This window comes from Camelina sativa, chromosome 9 (assembly GCF_030686135.1).
Source record: "Camelina sativa cultivar CO46 ecotype springtype chromosome 9, ASM3068613v1".
Taxonomy (NCBI): Eukaryota; Viridiplantae; Streptophyta; class Magnoliopsida; order Brassicales; family Brassicaceae; genus Camelina; species Camelina sativa.
Window position 1 is genome coordinate 26492617 of NC_141888.1, and position 11141 is coordinate 26503757.

At 43.4% G+C, this 11141-nt stretch overlaps 2 pseudogenes; both read right to left on the minus strand.

The window, feature by feature from the left end:
• Positions 1 to 3219: 3219 nt before the first annotated feature.
• Positions 3220 to 3962, minus strand: LOC147938805 (uncharacterized; annotated as a pseudogene).
• A 5437-nt stretch (positions 3963 to 9399) lies between these two features.
• LOC147938806 (F-box protein At3g49450 pseudogene) lies at positions 9400 to 10146 on the minus strand (annotated as a pseudogene).
• Positions 10147 to 11141: the final 995 nt, after the last annotated feature.

The window sequence follows — 11141 nt, forward strand, 5'->3', positions numbered from 1 at the left end:
AAAGACTCAACTTCATCTCCCATAGCAGCTGTCCAACCAGGATGTTTAAGAGCAGAAGCAACTGTCTTTGGTGCTTTTTCAGTCGTGTGTGTCGCATGGAGAGCATATTTCGGGTTTGGTTTATGAACCCTAGCTTTTCCTCTTGTGACCATAGGATGGTTATTGAAAATTGTGTCTTGGAGAGCAGGAAAGTCATCTTCTGCGAATAACGGAGCATCAAGAAGCTCCTCATTATTACTATCAGTGTCTGTACCACTGAGATCAGATTCTGAGTTTTCATTTGCTAAATCAGCAGGATGTGGATTCAAGACCACAGTCGGAGTGACTGTAGATAGAGGAACAGATTCCTCTGATTGAGAAGCTGTCTCACCCAATGAAGACCGTGAAGGTAAGAAGCTCTTTTGCCAAGCTGATAACAGAGGCGTTGTTGCAGCAGGAAGAAGACCAGAGTAATCAGATTCAAACGGGTAGTACTGCTCATCAAACAGAACGTGACGACTGATATAAACCCGACCCGTAGGAGGATATACACACCTATAGCCTTTGTATTTTTTCATTATATCCAAGAAAAACACACTTCAAGGACTTAGGATCAAACTTATTTGCGCCATAAGATCGAAGAGTAGGATAGCAAGTACTTCCAAAAACTCGTAGGTAAGAGTAATCAGGCTTGACTGCAAAAAGAACCTCATATGGACTTGCAGAGGTTGAATGAACTGTTGTTGGAAGAAAATTGATAAGATGATTAGCCGTGAAGAATGCTTCTACCCAGTAGCATTGTGGAACTTTACTTTGGAACATCATGCTCAGACCAAGTTCACACAGGTGCCTGTGTTTTCTTTCAGCGAAACCGTTTTGTTGCGGTGTGTGTGGACAGGAAACCAGTTGTTTAATACCCTCTTTTGCAAGGTGAGTAACAAATTGATTGCTAGTGAATTCACCCCCTCCATCACACTGAAACATCTTGATTTTTTCACTAAACTGAGTTTCAACAAAACTTTGGAAAAGCAGGAAGATTGAGTAGAAATCTGATTTATTCTTCAAAGGATAAAACCAACAGTAACGAGAGTAATTGTCAACAAAAATCACATAATATCTAAACCCTTGAGTGGAGATGACATGAGCAGGACCCCACAAATCACAATGAATCCTCTCGAGAGGTTTACTACCAACAAAAGTAGAAGAAGAAAATGGAAGTTGTGCACTCTTGCCAAGCTTGCATGATTCACAGAGCTTGTTGGTGCGTTTATTGACTGAAATTGATGCAGTAGAAGACAGATGTTGAAGAATCTCTGCACTAGGGTGACCCAATCGTTGATGCCAAACATCATCACTTGCTGCGAGCTGTCTGGTGGAATAATGAGCTTGAAATGCAGGATTTCTCAACACATAATGATCTCTACTCCTGTTTCCTGTTGTGAGGAGCTGCTTGGTATGCTTGTCCTTTACACGCACACTATCAGAGTCAAACTTAATAGAACAAGGATAGTCTGTACAAAGCTTGGAAACTGAAAGTAGAGATTTTGTCACATTGGGACAAACAAGAACATCATTCAAAGGTAGATATTTACCTGATAAGGTCTGCAGTGGCACAGTACCGATGTGTGTGATTGGTAAAAACTCTCCATTCCCAACCATAACAGAGTCATTACCGCGATACGACTGCGAGTGTTGGAGATTTGCAGTGGAATTCGTGATATGAGCCGTAGAACCACTATCTGGGAGCCACTCTGTACCGTTAGTAGGACAATCATTCTCAGAGATACGCATAGCAGCTAAAGCCGTAGCCTGTTGTTGGACATAGTCTTCATTGAAACGATTGTAACAATCATAAGCACTGTGCCCATACTTGCCACAAATCTGACATGTTGGTTTAGTGGATCCTGTCATCTTGGTATGACCTTCTTGTCCAGACTGACCACGACCATGTTGTTGGAAGCCACGACCTCGAGTGGAGTAATTGCCTCGACCTCTGTAACCACCATTAGACCTGCCACCGCGGTTACCAGAACCTCCTCTGTCAAAGTAGCTTTTCTCAGCTTGAAAAGCGAGATGAGGTGAAACTGATGAAGCTGTTGAGTAAGTCTTGAGCTTATCATCAAAGGCAGTAACTTTGAACACAACATCCTCGTAGCAAGGACCAGGAACAGAGTCCATGGAGTGTTCAATAACAGTGGACACAGACTCATATTCTTTCCCTAATCCAGACAAAAGACCATGAATCTTTTCTAGATCAGTCATAGGAAACCCAACAGAGTCTAACTGATCAAAAATCTGCTTAAGTTCGCTAAGGTACTCTTCCATAGTTCTTCCTAGCTGAAGACAAGCACGCAGAAGATTCTGAAGATCAAACTTCCTAGTGGTGGAGACACGATTAAACTTATTAGCAAGAGCTGTCCATACCTCTTGTGCAGATTGCATACCATAGACCACACGCAAGGCAGGTTCAGACAGTGAGCCAAAGATCCATGCCATAACCAGTTGATCATTTCGAACCCACTTGGCAAACTCCGGATTTGGCTCTATGGTGACTCCAGCAGCACCGGTGACAGAACGAGTGGCTTCCGGACGAGTAATGGAGCCGTTAACATAGGCAAGCAACATTTGTGGGGAGAGGAAGGACTCGAACTGAGTCTTCCATAACAGATAGTTGGACTCAGTAAGTTTGAGAGTCACAACTTGAGAGATAGAGAGTGGAGCGGAAGAAAAAGGCTCTGAGGTAGCCATAGAGGCGTACTACCAGAGCTCTGATACCATGAAAGCAAGAGCTGAAGCTCAAGGTTAAAACAGAGTAATGGTGGCTTAAAGATAATACTCTTATTCAATAACTCAATAGGTTACATCATCTATTCTTTATATAGGAGGAGACATCCTTAACCTAATGATTACAAGATAAGTAGATGTCTGACAAGTGTCACTATCAGTAGCATAGGATTGGTAAGGGAAGGGGAGACAATCGGTTCATTCCCTGGACTGTAGTGTGAGCTGTATTTGTCTCTACATTCGTACATTGAAGAGCACATGGGATGACTCTCTTTTCCTTGTTACCGTTTGTGACTGTGGTTAACAAACACACTGCAGTGGGCTTGATCATTTCCTCAAGGCCCAATTGTGTTTTCAGTGATCCTCCTTACAGATACGAAATCCAACTAAAAATAATAACGTTTAAATAAAGCGGCGGATTTCGTTGAGAAAGCATTATAACCCAAAAGAGGCTTCTTAGTCAAACAAGCCGGATACAAAATCATCGTCACTCTCTTCCTTCACCTCCTCCTAAAGATAGAAATATCACAAGAATAACAAATTAAACCAACAAATTATATATATTTATTATTAGCAGTAATTACAATTATGAGCAGAGTAAAACTGTAAAAGGGTTCGAGGAGAGAAGAATACAATACCTTCTTTTACTCTTCAGTTTCTGGGGCAGCTTGAATGGCTCCTCCAGCTGCAGAGGCAGAAGCAGACATAGCCATGGGAACAGCAGCAGAGCCACCGACGCTAGCATTCATAAAGAGATCATCGATGTTTTTGTTTTGGCAAAGCTTGGCAAAGAGACTAGGCCAGTATGATTCAATGTTCAAATTGGCTGTTTTCACCAGTGTTGAGATCTTATCAGCCTAGTTAACAAGTAACCAAAAAATGCTACAAGTTAAGGATCAAGTAGGTTAAGTTCAAAAACAATGTCAAGATTGAGCCTAGCAAAAGGCCTGATTAGCAACTAAACAACGAATAGGCACCAAGTACCATCAACACGCCAGACACGCATAGATTGTACTAGACATGGCGAACATGGAATTAAGAAATGGACAGGTTGCTACATACACAAAATGACAAAATTACAATCACATAAAAAAAAACAAGGCTCGGAGCGGAAGATAAAAAGGACTCACAGTGACATCGATTCCATCGTCGTGGAGGATGAGAGAAGCGTAAGTGCATGCGAGCTCACCGGTGGCCATTTGTAGCTAGCTAGCGTCCCACGAAGGATCTACAAACACACCAACAGAACGCATCAAATCATAATCTGAACTTTAGATGAAACAGAATAACAAAACTTGTAGAGATGAAATTTAGCGTTTCTTTGCTTTCAAATCTTCCTTGCACTATTCTCTTTCTCGCTTTTATGTTATGGATGATTCCGTGAAAATCACCATACCTCTTGAACTTTTGTATGATTAGACTTGTTCGTGTCCTATACCATTTTAGTGTCCTAGCGACCCCAGATTAGATTTCTTATGATATTTATGAAATATTTGACTGATTTATTTGATAAATGGCATCCAGTTAGCAATGTTAAAAGTCTTTGAATTCCTCAGCATTTTTCCGTAAGCTTAAATTTGTGGCATGGTCTATAGAGGTGTAAATCTGTTGATTAGATATGTGGCATGGTCTATAGAGGTGCAAATCTGTTGACCCATGTTGGTGTTGGGTTTCGACGATCATAAGGCCCACCAAATAAGCCCATTAGGGCGTATGCGCAGGCCAGGTAAAGAGGCCCAGTAAGGGCCCATGGAGGAAAAACCGAGCAGGAGGATGAAGTCAACCTGGAGAAGAAATCGGGATTGGGGAGCCGAGATTGCAGCAAGACGTTCAGGAAGGGTTTCGAGGAATTTTAGTTTAAATAGCAGATGAATGTGAAGGACACAACACATGTAATCAAGCTCAGAGCGAATCAATAGAAAAAGTGAATACAAAAGTCCAGTTCGTTGTTTTTCATAGTTCTAAGTCGATTTGTACCGAAAGTCTGCCCAGATCTCATTTTACAAACTTATTCTTCTAATTGTTGTTTCTAGCCCCAACAATTTGGCGCCGCCTGTGGGGACTTAGGTCTTTCTATTCTCAAAAATCGACTGCTTTGAACTCCAGCGAAATGGATCCATCCACCGCTAACACAATCATCTCAGAGACTGCTCCACCAGCGGCAGTCCACGGATCCACCTCCATCAATGCACCTTCCCAGGGTGCACCCGCGTCAGCCGAGTCCGATAACGAGGTTACAGATCTAGTCAGACCCGGGACAAGCTCATCACTTGACGACAGTCAAGCACCGAACCAAAGTATTTTGGGAGGTTCGGGTCTCACTCATCACAGACCCGCCCAAACTCAGAATCTCGGTAGTACAAACCCAGGGGTTACCGTCGGGGTTGTTCCCACGGCCCCCGCGATCTTGACAGGAAACAGGAATCAGTCCCGAGTATGGACTCGTTCAGAGAATAACGGAACGAACCGACCCGGACAGCACCATGCGCCGGTGGTCTCCTCCGGGACCCCCGTCAGCAACGATCTGTCCGAGATTCGCGGAATGCTCGCCGTTCTGATTGATAAGACCCAAAGTCAAGATGCGACAAATCGGGCCCTCATGAACAGAATCGAGCGGCATGAACAAGAGCTCGTTTCTCGTGCAAATCTCGGACCCTATCGGGATTCCGCGTACTCTTCGGGAACAGCTTTAACCAGTCCCACGGAAAGAGCGCTTCCTCGGACTCGTCTCGACATTGAGGCGGTCCATGTTACCCCGCCCGGGATCAGAACGTTACCCGTTTTCGCGCCGTCAGAGAGCAACGGAGCTCCGAGCTCGTCGGTCTTAAATGATAATGCGAGCTCGCGACGTGACGAGCATCCCCCATCCGGGGACGTCGGGTCAGCAGGGCAGGTCCTCCGCACCTCGGGGGCTCTGGAGGGCTCCTCGGTGAGACTGGATCCAGTCCCGACAGGAGAACTCAGAAATGGGGCGTCACGAGGAATAACGACCGAGGATCTCGGTCTTCCCGGACCTCCGAGTAGCAGCGCATTCAGCGCGCAGTTCCTAACCGAGTATATGAATAAGGCAAGCGCCGAGATGGCCCAAATCCGCTCTAAGGTGCACCTGGCAACAAGCGCAGCCCCAGACATCGATCGCGTGATCGCCGAAACAAGGCGTACCCCGTTCACAGACCGAATCGCGAAGGTTCGCCTTCGTGACGTGGGCAAGCTCCGCCTTCCCGAATACGCGGGCATAACGGACCCGGGAGCGCACCTCTGAGCTTTCAGATTAGCCATAACAAAAGCTTATCTCACCGACGACGAGTGTGAAGCCGGCTACTGCCGTTACTTCGCCGAGAACCTGGTGGGACCGGCGTTGGAATGGTTCGCCTCTTTGGAATCTAACTCCATTGACAGCTTCGATCAGCTCGCCTCGGCATTTTTGAAGCAGTATTCAGTCTTTTTCCAAGCTAAGGTGACCGAATCAGACCTTTGGCTTCTCATCCAAGAAAAAGACGAACCGCTCCGCGATTACATCAATCGCTTCAAGTCAACCAAAGCCAGGATAACCAACCTAAACGACGAGGTTGCCCTGGCAGCCCTTCGGCATGGCTTATGGTACACCTCGAAATTCCGCGAAGAGCTCACCGTTCGACAACCCCCGTCGCTCGACGACGCACTCCATAGGTCGATTAATTTCGCCCGAGCAGAAGAGGAGCGGGCCGCTCTGGCCGAGATCCATAAGTCATCAAAAGCACCGTAAATGGTTTTAGTAGTACACCTCGGCGAAGTCAGGCTGGGACGCTCAGCTCCCCGGAGTATTGTGGGCCACCCGAACTACGCCGCGTGGCAGCACGGGCGAGACCGCGTTCTCCTTAGCCTACGGAATTGAGGCCGTAATACCGGCAGAAGTTACCATAGGCAGTATTCGCCGAGCTGTTTCCCCCGAGAATGAGGAGGAAAATAGCGAAGCGCTGCGCGATCACCTCGACGTCATCGACGAGAAGAGAGAACAAGCCTACGTGCGAGTTCAAAATTACCAGAATGCCATCGCTCGCTTCTATAACTCGAAGATCCGACCTCGGCGTTTCGCCGTCGGGGACCGAGTACTCCGTCGAATGTTCGATCACAGAAAAGAAAAGAACGCCGGCAAAATGGGAAGGACCTTTCCGTATCACCGAGATCGTTCGCAATGGCGTATATCGCCTCGTAGACGAGAGCAACGGTAAAGCCGAGCTCCGGCCTTGGAACGTCATGAACCTCAAAAAATACTTCTAAGAGGTATCCATAATAATCGAACTACGACCTGGCTTGATCCCCTTACGGGGTACGTAGGCAGCTCAATATCCTGAGCGCAGCCACCTTCCCAACTCGATCCGCTCCGCAAAATCTTTCCAAATAAAACGCGAATTTTACCATGACCTGGTGCACCGTTACCAAATATACCAAATCAACAAACAATAACTCTTTCTAACGGCGCGACGAAATTGCCTACAAATAAACGTACCTACGACACCAAACAGCACATGCGAATTTCGCACTGTCTTGCAACCGTTTCAAGCTTTTTCGAACACTTCATCAAAAACAAAAAAAAACAACAAGGTCAACACAGCTCTAGCTAACGGTCCGCACCCCACGACCTCACGTGAAAGCAAATAAGATTTCACTACCCAATTTGGAAAACCTCAAAGGACTTCATCCCCAAATAGCAAATTTTTAGTGAATTCTACGGAGTTCACAAATTAAGTGCCCGGGGAACATTTCCCGCTGTCCGTAAGCCGGCCTAGGAGAGTTCCGTATACCCCGAGTACATATTAGAACTCACGCGTTTCGACCCGAAACAGTTAACAAAGACAATATGAAAAGAACAAGGGTTTAAATGCCTCCCCAGGCAGTTGATTCCAAAAAACGAAAAGAAATAAAGTCTTGGGTTAACATATTTGTGCTCGTGTGAACATGGTTATCGAACTTAATTATCATTTGATCTGAAAAATCTCAAGCACCTAGCTAATACATTTTACAAAAGGTTTATGAAAGTATTAATTGAGCCCCCCCGGGCAAGTCATAACAAAAGATTTAAAAGCCCTTTCGGGCAAATAACGCAAGTTCAAAACGATAAATAAAATAAAGACGCCATAACTCAAACGTCTTCTTCCCCGGTCCCAGCCTCCGGATCCTTCGCGGCACTCGCGTTGCTCCCATGCTCGTCCAGACCGCGCGGGACCCCGGTTCCGGCGTCAACCTCCATGGGCGCGACCGAGTCTTCCGAGATCTGAGGAAGGTCCAATTTGCTCACCGAAAAGTCCAAAACCGCCAAGGAGTTGGACCTAACCGCAAGGACCGCCCGCTGCGTCTCGAGAACTTGCACCTCCTCCGCAATTGATGTCCTCCCCTCGTCGATCTGCTTGATCAAAAGAAGGTTGGACTCGATCTCTGCGAGATCGCTCTCGACCGCGGTCTGCTCTTTCTTCCTCTCCCACTTGCTCTTCACTGAATCCAGCACCGCCCGGTAGTCTTGGGACATCCGCTCCTTGGCCTCACGAACAGCTCGACGAGTCGCCTCCGCATGTTTTGCCCCTTCCCCGAGGAAGATCGCGAAACCGAAACGACATGAAAGATTCTCTGGATATTCGCCTTTCAACCCTCCCAAAAATAGGTTAAAAGGCTGGGGGGCAATTGTTGGTGTTGGATTTCGACGATCATAAGGCCCACCAAATAAGCCCATTAGGGCGTACGCGCAGGCCAGGAAAAGAGGCCCAGTAAGGGCCCATGGAGGAAAACCCGAGCAGGAGGATGAAGTCAACCTGGAGAAGAAATCGGGATTGGGGAGCCGAGATTGCAGCGAGACGTTCAGGAAGGGTTTCGAGGAATTTTAGTTTAAATAGCAGATGAATGTGAAGGACACAACACATGTAATCAAGCTCAGAGCGAATCAATAGAAAAAGTGAATACAAAAGTCCAGTTCGTTGTTTTTCATAGTTCTAAGTCGATTTGTACCGAAAGTCTGCCCAGATCTCATTTTACAAACTTATTCTTCTAATTGTTGTTTCTAGCCCCAACAACCCATAACATGTTCAATGGCTTGGATTCCAATGTTTTACCATCAGCATGAGGCTGTACAATTTCACCTCTACTGGTCATCCCGACAATGTTTGATGTTCTTTTCCTCGAAGACTATTTCTATTGCTCGGCATTGTCTAGAATCAACAACTCGTGAACATAATAATCGAGTTAGGATGAAGTGCACATTATTCACCCATTGCTTATGTTGATATAGCTAAATAAGAGGTTACAACGTCAAGAGCTTAGGTATAATGTAAACAGATATCATAAGAAATTAATTTGATCCAATCAGATTTTTCGCATCATATTATAACTTACTAGTTATTTATCATAAACATAATAACGTCAATTGTTTATAGTCAACTATGATCATATAAACCCTTCAAGAATTATAGAGATCGAGTCTGTACAATAATTTTTTTTTGGGATAAATAGAGGCTGTATAATACATAAGATCCCCAACTTACAAAGAAAACTAGCTGCTATATAAAGTTTTATGAAGCCATAATCGCTTCCATAAGCCTCACATCTTCTACATGGTCTAGAAATGTATATATCTTCCGACCTTTAAAAGCTTCAATCCCTTGGATTTTAACTCTTACAATAGTGTTCCTCTTCATATTGTAATAGAACACTCAACCATTGAGGATCATGAGGAATGGAACACTCAACCATTCTCCATAATAATCTTCCTCCATTTTCTAATGTCAGAACTTGATGCTTTCGAGTTTCTACTGATACACACAACACTTTATGCTGTCTTTTAATCGGATCATGCCCAAAATAGGTTTTCTTCAAATCAGTGCTCTCATTGCTTGTCCTACACGGTAAGTTTATGTACTTTCCTGTGCTAGGGTTACATATCATCAGATTTGTATCTCTGTTACATAGCAAGCCACATACAGGAGGACAAACCTCAAAAAACTCAAAGGAACATGGGAAGCACATGTGATCTGCAGCTAAATTAGTCGGAGAAGAGTTATTGTCTAGATTTAATGGCTGAGGTGATGTGAAAAAGAGCCACCTACCGTCAACATGTAAGGTAAACAGAAGACGTGGACGAGCAAAGGAGTTGGTGAGGTAAAGCTCGGTGAAATATGGAAGGCTGAGGATTGAAGCCCATTGCTTCGATAGGCAACGGAATCTTGCTATGCATTTCGCAGGCACTCTCGAGAGAATCTCAAAGACGAGATCATTTGGTATCTCCGGGAATGAAGATTGTGAGAAGGTTAACCCCATTGAGAAACACGGTACCGGTTTAGGCTATAGTACGTACTCTTCCACGAGTTGTATATACAGGCTAGAAATTGAAATGATGTCTAATAGGATTTTAAGATTTGTAGGAGTAAGTGTCTGTAACTATTAATAAATTAAATATGTGTACATAGTATAGATGATAAATCTTGTCATATCATCTCTAAACCAAGTTAATAAAGATGAAAAAAAAAATACGTACTGTCATATCTAAAAACTTTTTAAGTATAAGTAAATTTATTAAATAATAAAAGTATGTATTTCAATAATTATAATATGTATAAGATTTTAATGCATCTGTGTCAAAATAGTATTAAATCTTGTTGAATAACTAAATTATGAAAAGAAAATAAAATATTCATCCAATACCCAACAATAATGTTGACAATAAATAAAAAAAAAACAAAAAAAAACAACATACAACTGAACAAATATATAATCGATATATAAAATACATGAAGAGATAAGGACGGTATTTGTGAAGTCTTATGAAGTCCTTTAAACAGTTACATATGGTTCAGATTTGGGTCGACTCTAGTATACTACCTGATATACGACTTCTTCGATGTGCACCCTAGACTTTTTGCCTCTTTTCTAAACATCATAAACAATGTTTTTCTTTATCAAACATCATGAACTACACTTACTCTTCTAATTACAAAATAGTGACTCTAAATTGCGATTAGATTTAGTAAAGCAGTAATTGCGTCTAAAATACCATGATTATGTTAATTGAACCAAAAAATCGAATCCATATGATTAATCAAATCCATTCTTCTTCTTCATAGCGAAAATCTCAAATCTTAAGGTTTTAATTGTATCAATAAAGTAGAATGTTTAATTAAAATTTCTTGAAAATGCCGACAAGTGTTCTTAAGTAGTTTCTTTGCAGAGATCAAAGATATCTACTGTTAAAGCTGATGGTTTCTCATTGTTTAAAGAAACAAAACTATCACCAAGATCACAAAAACTCCAAAAAGTACCATTCATGTTTACAAAACTAAACTAAAAGAGCACGTTCATAGACTTAAACTTCACTCATAAACCACTTTGTTGGTGCTTACTTATGATAAACGAGT